The sequence below is a fragment of the Protopterus annectens genome, chromosome 6.part0, assembly GCF_019279795.1.
Source record: "Protopterus annectens isolate FY-2018-M chromosome 6.part0, PAN1.0, whole genome shotgun sequence".
Classification (NCBI taxonomy): domain Eukaryota; kingdom Metazoa; phylum Chordata; order Ceratodontiformes; family Protopteridae; genus Protopterus; species Protopterus annectens.
In genome coordinates this window covers 1,799,183,356-1,799,203,397 of record NC_056737.1, presented here as the reverse complement: position 1 = coordinate 1,799,203,397, position 20,042 = coordinate 1,799,183,356, and the positions used below count along the sequence as shown (strand labels likewise).

The 20,042-nt window shown below is 35.5% G+C and overlaps 1 long non-coding RNA gene across 2 annotated transcripts; it reads right to left on the bottom strand.

The window, feature by feature from the left end:
- Window positions 1–465: 465 nt before the first annotated feature.
- Window positions 466–19,368, bottom strand: LOC122804116. Of its 2 annotated transcripts, none has more exons than XR_006365188.1 (2): window positions 19,311–19,368; window positions 466–819 (listed from the first exon to the last, which is right to left on the bottom strand). It is a non-coding gene; the product is annotated as an uncharacterized LOC122804116 (long non-coding RNA). The 2 variants fall into 2 exon arrangements; XR_006365187.1 differs by lacking the exon at window positions 19,311–19,368 and adding an exon at window positions 7,345–7,424.
- Window positions 19,369–20,042: the final 674 nt, after the last annotated feature.

Below are 20,042 nucleotides of genomic sequence, written 5' to 3'. Positions count from 1 at the left end.
TTAAATAAGCAGTCTTCTTTTAAAACATAATAAAAAAAAGCATAATGCTGTCTTTTTGTGGAGCACAGCTAAGCTGAGAACACAGCCTATCAAAATATTTACAGCTCTGGTCAACAAATTGGAGGAAAAAATGTTGCCACTTGCTTAGTATTTTAGAGAATTAGAAAATGATATATCAGTGTCTAGTTTTGTACAACTAATCACTGGCATTAAAGAGTACTGCCTTCAGTGTTTTTGTCTTCTTATGAAATGGACAGGATGTTATTCTTTGGTATTAGCCAATGAACATCACAGGACTGCTGGCACAGAAGTGACAAGTTATTGTTACATTCCCGAGTGCTTGACTGATAAAGGCTACAAATTGTCTTCTGATCTGAGCTTACCTGGCAAAGCTTTCTTCCTGAAAGATTTAATAATATTGCTTTTTGATTGTTTCAATACACAGAATAATTTTGACAAGAATGATGTGGTATCATAATTTATAAAACTGAAGCATCATACTCATTTTGCAATTATTTTTTTTTCTCAACATATGTGTGCTGAGTTGACAGTTTATATATACAGTAGCTGTAGTAGCTTCCATAACATATTATTTATTTCTCTTTGTGATACTTGTCTTCTGTTTTGTATATCAAAACATTAAATACTAGACTTTTTAACAGCCGAGAGATGTTGTCTGTCTATACCAATACATCCAATCCTTTTGAGTCACAGTGCCAAAAATGCAGCCTTGTATTCTTGATTGCTTTATTCTTTTTTCATGACTCACTGTAGTAGAGAATCACTGCATGATTTCCTGTTTTCATACGTTTTCTGCGTCTGCAAGCAAAAGCAAGGCAAATTAACTATGCTTCAAATAAAAGTTTTACTCATTTCTAGTATTACTAGAATTTAGTACTACTAAAACATTAAAAAAATGTTTCAGATACTAAATATGTGAAAAGTAATTGTGTTTGCTATTATACTAATAATGAATTTTCTTAAAGATCATAAGCAAAAGTTTGTGTCTCATAAAGCACTTTAGGGGATTCAGAACAATTCTCTCCTCCCATATTAATTGGCCAGTGTGTGTTAGGCAGTTAGCAACGATGACAGAATCTCCAATGCTGAGAAATGGCAAAATGGGACAGTGAAACACCTTATCATCTCCCTGAATGGAATTTTGTGCTGTCATACCTGACCATGCTAGTGTTCTCCCTATGTCCACACGTCAAGGTATCACAGGTGCCCAGTACAGACATACAGGCAGACACATACACACTTTCAGAGACCGCCGTACTCGAGCAAACATGCAGATACACACACACACACACACACACACACACACACACACACACACACACACACACACTCTCTCGCAGATATTCTTTCACACTGTCACACATCTAAGCAGCCACAAACAAGTCCCTGTACACTTGATCAAACACACAGACACTCACTTATGCACCTGCACTTATATTCCAATACACGTGCACACACATCCATTTAGCCACATCCATGCTCCTACTCACATGGCAAACATATGTCCACATACAATGACAAACATAAGACATCTACTCACATCTCCACTATACTTACCTATAGTTGCAGTATGAGCCATTACTACTCCCATAGGAGTGAATGGGTAAATGCTGTCAAAAGATGTCATTCATTTTTTACTACTAGAGAAAACAATAACTTGACAAAGCTAGTCAGAAGCAACAGTCATTTCTGGGGAAAGCACATGGCTATTTACTGTTAGCTGCCCCTCCAAACTGCTTCATTAGCCTATGGTTTCCTGAGTGAGACTATGTTTCACGTTATGGACACCACTAGGTGAAACTCATACTGGCAAAGTGGTCTCTGAATCAGAAAGAATTATCATGGTGTGGAAACCTTTGGGATTAAAGCTTCTGCAGGGTGGTATGCCTTTCTGAATCATGGGAGTTATGCAAAAAATATTAGTAAGTAATTGCATACTATTATTTTTGTCATAATGCTGTATATTTTCAGAAATTATTTTGTTTTTCACAACTTTAAAGATGAAATTGTGTTTAATTCTTTGTGTCTACTTTGTGCTATTTTGTGATAATTATTTGATAAACATTGCAAATAAAATGAACAAGGAAAACTGACTAATTAAAATGATAACTGCCTGTACGTCAAATCTGGTCCATGCACAGGGAAAAGCTACTGTAGGCCATATGGATCTCACATTAACTCAAAGATGCCTACTCCTTTAGTAACTTCAAAATCTAACAAATTGCCTCTATCTTGAAAAAAATGACACAAAATAAAACAAGAAACAGGATTTTGACACAAATTGAACACATTTTATAATAACAATTCAATAAAAACTCAAATGTAAGTACATTACCCAAATTAGTTCACTTGTGAACATTTCTGAAGTTGTAAAACAACAACACCAATGCGGAGCAGCAGACAAGCGGAGGCAAGAACAGACGTGTAAGCAAATATAATATAAATCCAAATAACCAACCACATACACGCTGTCCTGCTGGCTATAAAACGCTGGGTAACTGGCTGTACAGCGTTAAATAACGCTAGATGACTTTAAACACAGTTCAAACTGATCCTTCAATAAACCAAAGCTGTTTAATAAACAAGAACACAGTGGCGGCTTTGTAGCGCTTCTTCAGACTGACAACAATTCACTTTTGTGCAAGCATTTAAAAACCTTTACATGAGATTTCATTGGTTATTCATTATGAATATTAATGAGCATCATTAAATAAAGTGCACAATGCAATAAAATCGTCAGCAAAAGAAGCGTTTAAAACTGAAGTGTCAATGAATAATGCTTGTGACTCATATGTATATAAATCTAAGAGCACCATAAATTGAAATACATATTGCATTAATCATGTCTACAATGGACATTCCTTATGTCTAAGCCAAATGCGGCTACCATCCTGAGCTATGAGCATAGATGCATCTATCTAACACAATATCAATATAATATAAAAAATGCAAAAAGTCAAATATTAAAAATATGTTGTAAATCCTATCATGTAAAGAAAAGCATAAAATAATAATGTGTATAATAGGAAAAAATAAAAAGCATTCCTCTAAAAAATATATACATATATACACACAGAGAACATGTCTATTTATAAGCTGTATATATATACGAAATGCATGGCAAAATTACAATATGAACATGCCATGTATCAACATATAACATCACATAGGATGGGGAAGAAAACTTAAATCAATATAATATGGTGTATATATACCACATCTACCTCGTCAAAAAGACTGAATGCACACAAATGCATAGTAGAGTATTGTCCGTGTGGTCTCAAACTATAACGAAAACAGTATGTAAAAAGCAAAAATCAACCATTTTTCATAAAGCAGTGGATGAATATTTATAACTATAAAGGACATATAGTTGATATAATGTCCTAACTAAAAAATAATTAATAATAATGACAGGTTTCAGTCGCTACTATAAAAAACTTCAATCAGTGTCATAAAAACTAATCAAAGTACACCCAAGGCAAATAAGAGCACTTGTCATTCAGCACAAATCCTAAGACAGTTGAACTATCTCATACAGCAAATAAATTTATTCTTATAAAAAAGAATGGTTTTAGTTCAGTGGGGTTTAAAAATTTTCCTGTTCTTCAAGAAAGGTTTGATCTGTGTTTTGTCATTTAATCCTGGGGGATTATCAGATCTAAGTCTGATAATCCATCTCATTTCACATTCAAGGGTCCTATCTATAATACCTCCCCCTCTAATTCCCTGCTTTAAAAACTGTAAGACAAAGAAAGATGATTAACACCAAATTCCTTATGATGTCTAGATAATGCATTAGTATCAGAGCCTATTCTAATTTGGTAGTTATGTTCCCTGATCACTTTTAACATGCGGTTGGTTTTCCCAACATAGTAGGATGAACATGCTTTGCACATCGCCAAATAGACAACGTGCTTAGTTTCACAGTTGGTATGGGTGTTAAAATAATATTTCTGGTATTTGGATGTGTAAACTCTGTATCTGTATTAATATGACAACATTGTTTACACTTGTTGTGTTATCATTCATATTCATCACTTCTAAATGTGGATATTTCGGTTTGCAGAGAATTCTCTTTAAGTTAGGAAAATTCCTATATACTAGTCTAGGTTTTGGACCCACTACCTTAGCTACTTCACTGTCTGAAAGAAGTATATCCCAATGTCTGTGCAGCATATTCACTAGGTCAAGACTATTCCTGCTGTAATAAATTGTCGCTTTAACAAAATCTTCAGGTGCACTCACAGCTTCCACCTCTACCTGTTGTTCCATAAAATAGGGTCTAGCTCTACCCGGTCTCATAGTTTCCACTTCTGCAATAATATTGCAGATCTTGTCTTTATCATACCCTCTTTCTAAAAACTTATTCATTAATTCTGAAGTCTCAAGTTTAAATTTCTCATCATTAGGGTTAAGACGTGAGGCCCTCATAAATTGACCCCTAAGCACATTATTAAATACATAACTGGGGTGCATGCTTTGTTTGTGTAAAAGACTATTCTTATGACAGGCCTTCCTATGAATTGAGGTATTTAATAATCCATTCTCCATCCTAGTTATCTCCACATCGAGAAAAGAAATATTAATCCTTGAGAAATTGAGTGTGAATTTAAGGAAGCAGTGGATGTATCAAGGAAGTGGACAAACCTCACTAGGGTCTCCTCACTTCCAAACCAAATGAAAAGAGATCGTCCACAAATGATACATCCTGACATATTTCTGGAATAGATCATTAGTGCATAGAAACTTGTCTTCCCAGGTGGCCATGACCAAGTTGGCGTAGCTATTGGCACAAGATGTGCCCAGTATATATCAGTGTCAAACATGAAAATGTTGTTAGTAAGAATCATTTCCAAGAATAATCCAACAAGGTCGACCTTAGTGTTCGTAAACTGGGAATGAGTAACTAAATATTCAGAAATATATGACATGCCTATTTCATTGGGAATGACTGTGAAAAGGCTTACAACATCAAGTGTTACCATAACAAAGGGTTGGTCATCTCTTAGATTCCTAGTAAAAGAATATAAATCTAACAGAAACTGTTTACTATCTTTAAGTATTCTTGTGTTGGCATCAACCAAAGGTCTCAAAAGATTGTCCGTGTAGACTGAGAGGGGTTCTGTAGCCCATCCTTGACCCGCTACAATTGGTATGGGTGGGTCTGTGAGGGATTTATGTACTTCGGAAGTCCCTGGACTATAGGTATAATGGGATCTTTAACCTTAAAAAAGTCGTATAACTCCTTAGTGATGTCAGATGACATCAAAAGATCATCTAATGTATAATAAATACTAAAAACTTTATCAGCCACTATATGTGTGTCTATCTTCTGATATGACTTATCATCATCTAGGAGATTCCTCATCCTACAATTATAGTCCAAAAAGTCCATGAGGACAATTGGGCCACCTTTATCAGCTGGTCTGATAACTAATGACCTATCATTCTTGAGATCATTCAAAGCTCTTCTTTGTCGATAATTAAGGTTAAAGTTATGATGTCTATCCCTGTTATGGTGGTAATAATCATACACCTCATTGTCTAAAACATTACTGAACACCTCTAAGGTAGGATTTAGCTGTGGGACATATGTGCTATTTGCTCTAAAAGCTCTAGGTCCCACCTCCTGTCTATCCTTGCCAAAATCTAAACTGAGCTGTACCTTCCGAGTGAACAGCTTGGTGTCGATAATTGTATCAACTAAATCTGTTCGTCTGGTAGGGATAAAATTCAAACCCTTATTTAATACCTGTTTCTCAACTTTTTCTGAAGTTGTATTATGTAGAAAGTAGCATACATGTTTATTTAACACTGAGCTGCTCATATGGTTGTCTTCATTTGGAGTCATTTACCTGCTGAAACTCAGTAGAGTTGTTGTGTAGTTTTAACACCTGCTTAGAAATTGGAATGTGCACAGTTTGACAGAACTGTCTCTTAAATGACTACTATGAAAAGTTCAGACCAAAATTCCACATTGTTAAACAGTTATACAGTATCTCCACAAGGCAATTACCAAATAGTGAAAATGGGCAGATGAACTATTTTACATTAAACTAGTATACACACATAGAGATAGATACCTGGCCTAAATTACTAAATGTAAAATTCACCCCCTGAAAAAAAAATTATAGATGCTTATTTTATTAGTGCATGCTACAGATATTTGTCCCGGTCTTCAAAAACACACATCACACCAAATGACATTTGACGGCCTTTATTTAATTTTCCGTAACATAGCTTTGATCACCAACTTTATTAATTGCAACTATTTGTGATATAATTGATACTAAATACAGAAGATACTAAATACAGCAATCCTTGTAATGTTAAACAGGGCAGCGTACCTACTCACCCTGCCCCAGTAAGCAGCATGCATACCTCTACTCACTTTACTTATGAAGCAGCATCCCATCTCACTTCATACGCCATTCATTGTAATGTTAATCAGGGTAGCATACCTACTCGCCCAACCCAACAAGCAGGGTCCATACCTCTGCTTGCTTACTTTACTTATGAAGCAGAGTCCAACTCACTTCATACACAATCTATTGAATTACCATCCACCAAATAAACACCATCCTTACCTCAGCTTGCTTATCTATTCAGTAAGCTTCCTCCAACTACTCATTTCCTTTCCCCAGATCCTTGAAATGAACATCCAGACATCAGAGGAGGAACAGAAGAGGGCAAGCCTATCCCTCTTCTCTGCCAACCAGCCTGACCAGGCTGTGCTCCCTCCCTTCTACCCAAAATTGTTCAAACCACTTCCCATAAAGGGAAGGGTAAAGCCAAACATCATTTGGTGTACAATAATTACCCGGACCTTACCAGCCCTTGGGAATTATCTATTGCTTACCAAAACCTTACCAGCCACTGGAGCAAGAATACTCAACCCCAATCACCAACACTACCCGACCTCTAGCAAGGAAGACCCCAGCTAACCATACAATGTGAAGTTCAATTCTGATACTCCCTAACAATTTCATGCAAACAAGACATTACCTTGTGAGTACATATTCAGTTGCACCGCTGGAAAACCAAACTTCTTTCATCCCCTCCATCAGCTGCCATATTCCTCAGCCTTTAATCTTGCCGGTCTAGTCTACGTTCCTTTAGCCCATCCAGTAAAGTCCACTCTGCACCTCCCATCTGCCACCTCAGTATTGTCCAATGACCCCACCACTTATTTGCCACCAAAGCATGATCATCTGGGAATGCTCTATCTCACCACTGGAACTCATCACACCATCATCTACAAAGAAAAGGACAAAATTAAATCCTCTAATATGTAAGGAGAAGGCTCCATCTTATACCCACCTATTCCAAACTACAGCCACAGCGTCCCAAGACCCCTGTGAACTCACTGTAGTGCCACAACTGGTACTCCTGATGCCATCATCTGCAAAGAAAAGAACAAGTGTGAATCCTCTATATAATACCAAAAAACAAGCCCAACAGTGCTGAGTCCACTATAATAAGAAGTTGTCACTGATGAGATATAGAAACACTTGATATTTTATTATTAACACAAATTAAAATTCAAACTGATTGAGCGCTTTCTTCCCTGTATATAGGGATTTCATCAGAATCAATAAAAAATTCCCATGTTCCTCTATTTATACAAAATTACTGTGACTTCACCAGTGATGAATGTAACATAGTTCATTAATATTAACAAGCTTATAAATATCAAATGGGTTTCTGACCAACATTTTAAAACTTATGAATACATTTTTAAACAACATTTAAAATGTTAAAAAACAAATAAATATCAAGACATTTATACAATATATTAAAAACTTTATGGTGATAGAATAATAATGTAAAATCTTTTAACTTAATTATTATATAACGCTTTTTTGTTTAAGATAGGTTTGATAGAGATAATTTCATTTAAGCCTGGCCTTTGCTCAACTTGTAACTTAATTTGCCACCATGTTTCTTTCTCTTCTATGTGGCGTCTATAGTCACCACCCCTAGGTTCCTTTGTGACTTTTTCTAATATTCCAAAATTAAATTCAGTAAAATCCTTACACATTGTAGAATGTTTATATAGTGCATTATTCATATTTTTTGTGGTTATCTGGTATATGTGTTCGTAAATCCTGTCCTTCAGCCTACGTTCTGTTTTCCCCACATAAAAGGCCGGACAGGATTTACAGATAGCCAAATACACTATTCCTCTAGTTTGACAATTTCCTTTGACAAAATAAATCGTTGATAAAAATGTGTTATCTAATATTGTCTGATCATTACTAAATATGTATTTACACTGAGAGCAATGCCCACACTTTTTAGTTCCACCATAAATTTTTATACTTTTATTGCTTTCAAAATTCTTTTTTAAGTTTTGCCCTACTTTATAAACAAAATTTGGTTTATCACCTCCAATACCCCATAATTTCTTATTATTTTTAAGGATAATCCAATTCTCTTTGAAAATATTTTCCACCTCTCTTGTTTTGCTACCATATGGTATAATCATAGTCCTTTCAAACCTAGCATTTTCTAACTCTCTTGATTTTCTATTATTCTCCACACCTTTTTCATCACCCAATAATTGTTTATATTTAATGCCCCATTCTCCTAAAACATATTCCTTATTTTCTTGTATCACTTTTTTTGGATACCCTCTTTCTTCAAAGATCTTACTGACCTGTTTTAACTCGTCCTCTACATCATTCTTTTCTGAGGTCATTCGTGCAACCCTAATCATCTGTCCCTTAATAATACTATTTTTCTGTTTAATAGGGTGGTTGCTTGAATAGTCCAAGTAAGAATTACTGAACGTGGGTTTTCTGTATACTTTGGAACTAAAACCTTTCATTTCTTTCTTTATATATGTGTCTAAATAATTAATGCCTGCATTATTGTATGTGTATGTAAATTTAAAAAATCTTGTACTCCCATTCAAGTATAAAACCAAGTCTCGAATTGTATCTTCTGGACCTTTCCACAAAATAAATATGTCATCTAAAAATCTCACATATAATGTCATATGTTTGTAAAATTGACTATTAAAGAAATGTTTCTGCTCCCATTGTAAGAGTACCATATTAGCAAAGATGGGGGTACAAGAAGCCCCCATAACTACTCCTTGGGACTGTTTATAGTATTCTCCTTCAAATAATATATAATTATTTTCTAAGACTATCTCCATAAAGTCTATTAGTAATTCTTTTTTGTTGCTATCTAGACAGGTGTTATAATTTAAACTGTCTGAAAAGTATTCTATTCCTTCTCTTTTTGGTATGCTAGAAAACATATCAACCACATCTATAGGCAACAATAATAAATCTTTTTCCCAATATTCATTTCTAATTTTAGATAAAAATCCCAAGAGTCCTTCAACAAATGGTTGTTGTTAATTATCTGGTCTTTTAACCAGGAGTCTACTACTACTCCAAATGGGTAAGTTTTTGATCCCCTGCCATCAATAATAGGCCTAAATGCCAGGGGATCCCATCCTTTATGCACTTTTGGTATACCAAATATTGTTGCTGTTTTAGGATGTAATACTTTAAGAAATTTATATAAATCCCCAGAAATTCTCTCTTCTATCAAATAATCTTATAAATAATAGTCTATTCTTTTATAACTAATGTTAACATCATTCAAGGATGAAGGTTGGTAGGTATTTACGTCATTGAGTATTTCAAAGATTTTCTGAGAATATTCAAGAGCGTCAAAAATACCATATCCTCTCCTTTATCAGGGCTCATAACTCGAATCATTTCATCTGTTCTTAACTTTTGCAATATATTATTCTCTTTTTTAGTTAAATTGTAAACTGGGGGGCCATTTTTTTCATTGTTTTTTAATCTATATATTTTTTCCTCTATTGTTCTTTCAAAAATGCTTAAAGTAGGGTCTATTGGTGGATTAAAGGTGCTCTTGCTTTTCAGATCTGTGTTTTGTATACTGTTTTAGCCATGTTTCTTTCATTAAATATATATGCTAAATTTAATTTTCTTATAAACATTTTTAACTCTATTATTGTTTCTATGTAATTAAAACTTTTGCTGGGAACAAATTTTAAACGTTTCATACATAAATTAAAGGTTATTTTTGTATTTTCATTCCTGTAAAATTGTAGATGTGATACCCTCCCATTGTAAAATCTATTCCATATTCTGTTATTATATCTACCATTCCCTGTTCTTTTGCCTGTAGTTTTTCCATCCTGTGTTCCATGTGCCCCTGCTGTCCCTTAAATCCACATCCCAATCTTGCCGATACTGAAAATGGCTATTGTCATTACTATCAGTTTGATTACTATTGAAATCTTCCCAGTTCTCTTTTCTATTTCCAGTATGTCTTTTTTATATTCATATTGCTTGTAATGTCTTCTTTTATTATTTTTCTCCTCATAATTTTCATTTTTTAAGACATAAGCCTTATTACTCTTATAGTCTTCTAAGTCCCTGTTAAGTTTTTTACATTTTGTCTTAAACAGTTTGTCACATTTAAAATCCACATTTTCTATCTTCTTATAATATAAATCCTTCAGTTCTGAAAACAATAAATCATTTATAATTCTGCCATTCAAAACATCCATTTGTTCTATCAAACCACATATTTTTTTGTCATTATAAAACATAATTTTTTCTACCAATTCTAAGTTATGTCGATTAAACATATCAATAAAATCTACTTTGACATTTTCATTGTAATCATTTCCAAAGGGAAATTTATATGATCTAAGACCCTTTGGTACAATCTTTTTTAGTATACATTCAGCAAGATAACCATTTTCCAACTGCATTTTTTTTCAAAATAAACAGCTTAGATTCAAAACAAAATATCATATCTTTCAGGTTACCTTCTGTATTACCATCAATGTCTATGCCATTTTTTCCATATTTACTATTCACTTTTTGGTCAGAAAACCCAAATTGCTTATTAAAAACATATTCATAGTCTATTGTTTCTTTTCTCGTTCTATTTGATCTATTATTAAATTGTTCACTACTCACAGTTTGTGTTAACTGATTAGTATTGTCCATCTTATTTACTTTGTCTCATTCATTGCAGTCATTAGGTCCATTATAAGTCCCATTATTAATATTTTGAAAAATTCTCCCTTGTTGTTTAGTTTTTGGTCTGGCTCCATTTCTATTAATGTCACTTTGATTTTTAAACTGTTTTTTAGCTGTATGATCCGCTTCGCCTTCTAGAATATCATTAAAACTTGTACTTAAAACGGTGTTCGCCTCATTGATGGTACAATCCACACCTGGCCTCTCGCCTCGCTGCATGCCTAATGTGTCGTTATCACTGGGCGATGAAACACGTTTTCTTTTAGGTTGCGTTTGAATAGTGGATCCTTCAGGTTGTGTGAAGAGCTCTATTAAACGCGTGAGCTCTCCCTTCAAACTAACAAGTTCCGATTGAACTTGGTGAAGTTCTTCTCTCCTCACTGGCGATAAAATACCCGGAAAGTCATCAAGCGAATGCATCTCAGGGTTCGAAAATCAACTATATAATACCAAAAAATGAGCCCAACAGTGCTGAGTCTACTATAATAAGAAGTTGTCAATGAAGAGATATAGAAACACTTGATATTTTATTATTAACACAAATTAAAATTCAAACTGATTGAGCGCTTTCTTCCCTGCATATAGGGATTTCATCAGAATCAATAAAAAATTCCCATGTTCCTCTATTTATACAAAATTACTGTGACTTCAACAGTGATGAATGTAACATAGTTCATTAATATTAACAAGCTTATAAATATCAAATGGGTTTCTGACCAACATTTAAAAACTTATGAATACATTTTTAAACATTTAAAATGTTAAAAAACAAATAAATATCAAGACATTTATACAATGTATTAAAAACTTTATGTTGATAGAATAATAATGTAAAATCTTTTAACTTAATTATTATATAATGCTTTTTTGTTTAAGATAGGTTTGATAGAGATAATTTCATTTAAGCCTGGCCTTTGCCCAGCTTGTAACTTAATTTGCCACCATGTTTCTTTCTCTTCTATGTGGTTTCTATAGTCACCACCCCTAGGTTCCTTTGTGACTTTTTCTAATATTCCAAAATAAAATTCAGTAAAATCCTTACATATTGTATGTAGAATGTTTATATAGTGCGTTATTCATATTTTTTGTGGTTATCTGGTATATGTGTTCGTAAATCCTGTCCTTCAGCCTACATTCTGTTTTCCCCACATAAAAGGCCGGACAGGATTTACAGATAGCCAAATACACTATTCCTCTAGTTTGACAATTTCCTTTGACAAAATAAATCGTTGATAAAAATATGTTACCTAATATTGTCTGATCATTACTAAATATGTATTTACACTGAGAGCAATGCCCACACTTTTTAGTTCCACCATAAATTTTTATACTTTTATTGCTTTCAAAATTCTTTTTTAAGTTTTGCCCTACTTTATAAACAAAATAATGGCGATTAGGGAAGCCCACTAATTCTTCCGCAAGCCTACTGAACTGGGGAGATGAAAGCTCAACATTACAGGCAAATTCCAATCCTTGCACTCAACTTACTCAGTAACTAGCACAACAGAAGCTACACTGAATACCCCCTCCCCAGAAATCCCATTTATGCAAAACAAAAGACAAAGTCTCTAGAAATACAACATCAATGTCTACATGGAAAAGTTATACACACATTTAGCATAGTGAAAAGCAGCATGCATCTTTTATGGTGAGATGCCGTGAATTTCTGTGATACTCCAAATATAACTGATGCTTTATAATACCATGGCTTCACCATATCACAGTTAGACAGCTGTTACTATGTGCTCCACAGAGACCATGGTGGCTGCTTCCTCCAACCTTCCCCTTTCCCAGTCCAACCGGTCATCCAAGAACCTTGACAGCATATACCTGAGCCCTGCGCAACTGAAACTCACCATCCCTAAATCTTCCCTCCATTTCCTCACATGCCTATCCTGTTACCATTATGTCCCACCTGCATCAGATAGCATAAAAAAACTTATCCTTCTGATGCAATCAGACTGCAGAGCCAATAATGACATAACAGGCACGTCTCAATGAAAATAACAATAACCAGTCCATGCATGTGCAATAACACACATGACGAGGTTCTGCTTGGATATCACCAATTAAAGGAAGCCAAGATGCCTTGTTAATTATGTTAAAGCTGACACAGAATTACAAGACAAGGTGCATTAATTACTCTGACAGCATCTCACTTACAGCTGAACACATGTATGGCTATCAGTTAAATTATTCATAAGTCCATAATGCTGACTCCCCTCCAAAATCTGCTTCAAATTTTGCATGGTCTGAGGAATAACTTCCATGTGCCTACACCATTCGAACACCAAAATTCATCCCACTCAAATCCTGGACAATTAAGCCACCTGTAGTGCTACCTACAACATGAGCAAACGGGGAACAAATGGAGAACCACAAGGGGACACACTTCAATTTCCAACAGTGCACCAGCATGAATCTCTGTTATAAGAAATCTGATACCGAGAAGTATGACCTGATTTTTAACTTAAACTTAACAGAAAGCATCGGGTCTTACCTAGGCATGGGTTGCAATGATTCTCCACAAATCTGTCCACAGACCCTGCAAGGCTGGGCAGCATGCCCCATCCCAAGAATGGGCCAGAATTGTGAGGAAATGTTAATTTTTAAAATTATATCATTTCATTGTAAAATGGATTGTCAGTTGGCTGAAAAGCAGAACTAACATAGCTCTAGTGACCGGTGCCTCTTCAAATACTGCAAAAGTAAGCAGCAGAGTCCTCCAGGGGTCTGTGCTGGTTTTTCCTCATTTAGCATCTACTTCTCTAATTTCAGGAATTTAAACAGGGACCTCTGGTTAACCATATTTGCAGATAACTATAAACTGGGAGCAGTTGGAAAGAAAAGGACATATATATCATATAATACTGATAGAAATGTGAAGCACAATCCGAACATTCACCTTCCACAGTGCTCTTCGGTCGACAATCAATGCCGCACTGCGCATGCGCAGCGGCAACTACCACTCAACCCCACCTGGAGCCCGCGAAAGCCACTCAACCAAGAGCAACAGGTCAACATGCACGTGGGAGTAAAAAAAAAAAAACTGAGACACCACACCACCTTCCCGACCTAAACACCGAACCCAGTGCACCCCACGCCTCCAAACAGCAATCCTCAACATCAACCATCCAAACGGCAAAAATCCAAAAGGTCAAACAAGAAAATCCATCGTCCACAAGAAGGAAAGGAAACCCACATGCCATCTGATCTACTGCCAACACCCCCCACAAGATGAAAACAATGCAAAAGACACAACTAAGCAAGACAGCATGTGGGAAACCCATCAACTGCTCCGGCCCACACAAAATCCAGCACAACTCTCTTGCATCCTCACCCCAACTGCCCAAATCACCACCACTCTATCCATCACTAGGCAAAACATGCACCACCCATTTCTCTTGCATAACCAACACAAGCAAGCTACCATCACTATAGTCCCATCCGATCTTGGAAAAGCAAAATCCAGCACCATAAAAAGCCCGTAAAAGTGCCAGCCAAACAGAAACACCTCAACCCGTACTGGGTCTCTTTTAAAGTCAACAAAATGCAACACTTCTGGGCAGCAACAGCCCTAAGCTGCTTTAAAACACCGGAAAAAGTGCAGAAGGCAGACGAGGGAATACTCCACTGTTAAAATCACTCTGTTTAATGCCACATCCACGAAACAGCTCCACCAGCAAACAACAGCACAAGTATTAACGCAATTAATACAACACTACGCGTTTTCGTCCACCAACAACTTGGACTTCATCAGATAAGCAATTAATTGCCTTAATTACCTCTTAAATATATACTGAAGAACAAACTAACCAATAAACATCATAAAAAAGAGTTTAAACACACAAATCAGGCTAAAGCAGTAGGCTCATTAATATTAATTAGGACATATTATTGAATTCCTAAACATGCGCATATACAAAATATCAGGGAATTCACTGCCACATTAAATTAAAAACATAAATGTTAAAATGTTAAGAATGAAATATTCAACCCTACCTAACTGAATTCTAACCTATATATAAGAATTAAATAATATATGTTATATAAATACCCATTATAAATGTAGTTACTTATCATAAAATTGAATGGATACAAGTATAGTGGTGCCATCTACTGGCTAAATGCATCACAGCACTATTTCACATTCTAGCAGCTCTTAATTTTAACAAAGGTAAAAGTGAAACATGTTCATTTAAGCCAGGTGTTCTTGCTGCTTCCAAAGTTACCTGCCAGCATAATTCCTTATATTCTAACAATTCTTCCCATGGACCACCTCTTATATCCTTCATAACTTGCTCTAGAACAAAAAAAAGGAATTTATACCCTTCACAGATCCTAGAATGCTTATATAGAGCATTGGTTTCTTTACCTTTGGAGATTTCATACTGATGTTCATAAATACGTCTCCTCAAAACCCTCTCTGTCTTACCCACATAAAATGATTTACATTTTTGACATACTGCCAGGTAAATTAATCCTTTTGTGTCACAACCAAAATTTCCCTTACTAATATATTCACATTGGTGGCACCTTCCACATTTAAAGGTGCCCCTTTTCTTCCTTCCTCCCATGTGGTATGTATTTTCATTATAGTTTACATTTCCTATATTGCTACTCCTCTCAAGGATTTTTTTCATGTTAGGTGAATTTTTATACACTACCCTTGGTCTTAATTTGGATATTTCATCTATATCCGATAGTGTCACAAATCTATCCCATTCTCTCTGAAATATCTCTCTGACCTTAAAATTAGAAACATTGTATTCCAGTAATAAAGCCTGTTGATAATCATTGGGGGGAATATTGTTATTACCCCCCTGTGTATCAACTAAGGGTTCTAATACAATGCCCTTAATGGGTCTAAATTTAGAGTTCCTACCCTCCTCCACTTCCTTCCTAATACTTTCTATAAAAATACTAGGGTACCCCCTTTCCATAAACATATTTTCCAGAAGGGCACATTCATTCATGAAGTCTGACTCCAAACTAGTCATGCGGCTACCCCTCACAAACTGTCCTTTTACAATATTCTTTTTACAATGTGAGGGGTGCGCACTATTAAAGTGGAGATAGGAGTTGCAGAAGGTAGATTTTCTATAGATTCTAGTTTCAAAATTATTGTTAAGTTTATAGATTTCAACATCCAAATATTGTAACATATCAGTTGAAGTCTTGTATGTAAATTTAAGAAAGTTGGTAGTCATACTAATATACTCAAAGAATTCATTGAATTTATCATAGCCCACCGTCCAAAAGATAACAATGTCATCCAAAAAACGGCGATATAATGTCCAGCAATCATTAAATTTAGAATTTAAAATGTAATTTTCCTCCCAATGTGCCAAAACTATATTCACAAACGTGGGGGCACACGCTGCTCCCATAGATACTCCTTGTATCTGTTGAAAATATTCCCCATTAAAAATCAAGAAATTATACTTAAGGACAATGTCCATAAGCCCCATAATAACAACTTTCTCATGATGGGGTAACTTATTATCCTGAAAAATCATATCTTCAAACATACGTAACCCCATCTCATAGGGTATACAAGAAAAGAGATCTACTATATCTATAGTGACAAACAAAAGGTCCTCAGAAAATAATTCAGGAGTAATAATCCTTAATAAATCCCATGAATCCTTTAAAATATACTTATTTTGCTTACACATATGCTTACTTTTCACATCTATATACTTTGCCAAGGGTAGTGTCTTTGACCCATCCGCTGACACGATGGGTCTGAGTGGGGGGTCTTCAATATTTTTATGTATTTTAGGAATACCAAAAATGATTGGTATTCGAGGTTTGGGTACGTGCAAATACTCATAGGTTTTACTATCTATTAATTTTTCATATAGCATGTCTTTTAGTAACATATCTATCTTGTAGTAAGCTACATTGACTTCATTCTTAGACACACAAGTGTATTTCACTTCATCCCTAAGGATTTCGTTCATCTTACCCTCATAGATGATGTTTTCCATAATGACGACCCCCCCACCCTTATAAGGTTTCATAATTCTAATAACCGCATTAGTTTTTAATGCATTCAAAATCTCAAATTCTGTTTGACTGAGATTATATCTAACTATTTTTTCATGATGTACCTTCCTAACTTCATTTTCAAGAATAGTTTCCAAATTCTTGATCTGAGGATGCAGGGGTGGATTGTAAGTAGATCTACGTGAAAGAGCTTTATAGTCATAGGGAGGGTTGATGGTCTTATTTTTAGCAAACAATATTTCTAAATTAATTTTTCTTAAGAACAGTTTTATATCTAAAAAAGTCTTAGTTAAATCTCCCTTAGAGTATGGTATGTACTTAAGACCTTTACTTAATAACATACAATGTTCTTTTGTCAAAGTTATGTCGCTAAAGTTGTAAATAGAAAAACCTTCATAACTATACCTAACACCAGAAACCAAAATTTCATCATTTACAATTTTAGGGGTGAGGTGATGGGAATCTAAAACCTTCCTCTCCCCCTTCTCCCCCCCCCCCTTCTGAAAATTTCCATTCCTGAAATGGTGTTGATTTTTTTCGTAATTGTTATCCCTACTAAGTGGTGGGAATTCACAATCATAATCATAATAATTCCATCTATCAATATATTCATCTTTATTACTAACAAAATTAGGTTTTGAGTTTTTATTACCAAACAGGTCCCATTTCATGTAGGGTGGTTTAGGGTAACTAGTTTTGTTCTGATATTCACTTAAATCCCTTCTATATTAAGCATTCTAGGATCTGTGAAGGGTATAAATTCCTTTTTTTTGTTCTAGAGCAAGTTATGAAGGATATAAGAGGTGGTCCATGTGAAGAATTGTTAGAATATAAGGAATTATGCTGGCAGGTAACTTTGGAAGCAGCAAGAACACCTGGCTTAAATGAACATGTTTCACTTTTACCTTTGTTAAAATTAAGAGCTGCTAGAATGTGAAATAGTGCTGTGATGCATTTAGCCAGTAGATAGCACCACTATACTTGTATCCATTCAATTTTATGATAAGTAACTACATTTATAATGGGTATTTATATAACATATATTATTTAATTCTTATATATAGGTTAGAATTCAGTTAGGTAGGGTTGAATATTTTATTCTTAACATTTTAACATTTATGTTTTTAATTTAATGTGGCAGTGAATTCCCTGATATTTTGTATATGCGCATGTTTAGGAATTCAATAATATGTCCTAATTAATATTAATGAGCCTACTGCTTTAGCCTGATTTGTGTGTTTAAACTCTTTTTTATGATGTTTATTGGTTAGTTTGTTCTTCAGTATATATTTAAGAGGTAATTAAGGCAATTAATTGCTTATCTGATGAAGTCCAAGTTGTTGGTGGACGAAAACGCGTAGTGTTGTATTAACTGCGTTAATACTTGTGCTGTTGTTTGCTGGTGGAGCTGTTTCGTGGATGTGGCATTAAACAGAGTGATTTTAACAGTGGAGTATTCCCTCGTCTGCCTTCTGCACTTTTTCCAGTTGTTGGTTGGTTTTGAGTGCAGTTTCACTTTTTTTCTTCGTGCTTTAAAACACCACACCACTGGACCAACCTCACTATCAGTAAAATCGTTTCAGAAGTACCATAAGTCGTGACTTTGCCTCTGCACGTACAGCACACACCAACTGCCACCGCACATGTGCGGCAACGGTCCGACCGACCAGCACAGAGCCCGCAAAACCACTCAGGGCTTCACCGAGGAAACACCCCAATTGGCCAACGCAGGCTGACCCCGCCAGGAATCCCATGCAAGCGACACAAAAGCACCACCACCAAAGAACCGAGAACACCACTGCTGAACAAACAAACAGGCAATGGAATCGCATTGCCAATATAACGCTTCAATTATCTGTTCACAGAAGCCCCACAATGACAGCACCCACACCACCCCCCCCCCACCAGGCACCCCAAACCCAGGAAAGCAGTCAAACAGCGACTCACCACCTGTGCGACAAACACCAACATAATGCTACTGGCAAGCTGAATCATAAGGCAAATCTGGACCTGACGTGAAGGCAACCGAGAGAACATCCCCTTGTACTCTGCAACACAACCCTGACAACTACCACCACAGAAAACAGCCTAAATTACCACCAAGCTGGCTCTGCATGACTCAGACCTACAATATTAACCTTATTGACCCTACTACAATGTGAAAAAAAAATGTATACATCTATAACAGCTACTCACCTCCACCACCTGCCTACCATTATTACCATGGCCTACCTTATCCCAGTATATCTAGGTCATCTCAGACACAAACCTGCCGTCTAGCAAGTTCATGTCAAAATGCGACTGCTTAACCCAACTACACTATACTAAACCTCTTAAGCCCCTCCCCACCATTATCTCACTTCCTTCCAACCACCCCTGCCTCCACTTAACACTTCCACCTCCCCAACCCACTTAACTCCCCTTAATATTAACCTACCCCCTCCCACCATGAAGATGTCCCGGGACAACCTAGTTTGTTCCAAACTTCATTTCTCCTTGACCAGTTATGTTAATGCAGAGGAAGACATGAAATTGTATTTTAATAGATGATAACCATAGCTTCCAAACACTGCCTTCAAAAAAAAAAAAAACACCATAAAGAAACCTGTTTAGACTTGCTTATATTATCAAGAAGTTACTTTCAGCAGATTAGAATAGCTAATATGCCTTAAACTCTAAATGTATGCATAATATAACAAGCATATTTTACAATCTTTGCTTAAGTATAGTAGGTCATCTGAAAAAAGACAAGCAATTTTCTAAAGAGCATTTATATATTGCAGAGGAGTTTGAGGTTTCCCCAGTTGTGATATTTGACCAAGCAACTCTTACAGTTGAGCGCACAGTTAGGTTTTTAAAACTACTGGAAATGATCTACATATTTATTTGGAACTTTGCAATTTAGAGAAAGACTGGGCGGGATATAAGCTGATTGGAACAATGTCAGAGAGAGTTTATTCAATG